The sequence below is a fragment of the Trypanosoma theileri genome (assembly GCF_002087225.1).
Source record: "Trypanosoma theileri isolate Edinburgh chromosome Unknown TM35_Tth_47_V1, whole genome shotgun sequence".
NCBI lineage: Eukaryota > Euglenozoa > Kinetoplastea > Trypanosomatida > Trypanosomatidae > Trypanosoma > Trypanosoma theileri.
This window is the reverse complement of record NW_021639889.1, coordinates 78,369-78,996: the sequence shown is the minus strand read 5'-3', so window position 1 is coordinate 78,996 and position 628 is coordinate 78,369.

Sequence of the window (628 nt, the reverse complement as noted above, 5' to 3'; positions counted from 1 at the left end):
TTCTAGTGTTAGCTGTGTGGATGGTAGTGGACTGCAGTCCGGATAGTTCCGTATGTTCCTTTGTGATGTGTGTAATTCCTGGTGTTTGTTTTTGGTGTTGATTTCTCTTTATTGGGTGTATTTGCAGTGTTCCTATCTTGAATTACCCTCTGCTGGTTTAGTAACATCCATTTCTTTCTCAGCCTTACCGCCATTCTATTGTTGAGATATCTCTCTGTGTGCTGACAGAAGACTGCCGCCTTATCCATTTTACTGGTGTGGCTGATGAAAGTAGTTTCACAATCCATATTAATTGGTCCCTTTCAAGTGTGGAAAAAATAAGAGTTGACTCCAATGGATCCCGCCATTGGATTCTCCCTCACTTGAATGAGTCCTGCGAACACCCACCCCAATAGTAGTGGAAGAGGTTTCACTATTCTCTTTCTGTTTCTCTCTCTGTGCACTCACATACTTCTCTTTCTCATTGTGGCTGCTTCTAGCACCAGCCCATACACCTCTTCATCCTCCACTACGTTTAGGCAGCAGCAGGAGTGCCTATCATTATAAACTTGTATGGGGCTGCAGAGTGTACTTGTCCATGCCAGTAGGATCTCATCACAGCAGCAGAGTGAGAGGCACACCGTACAGC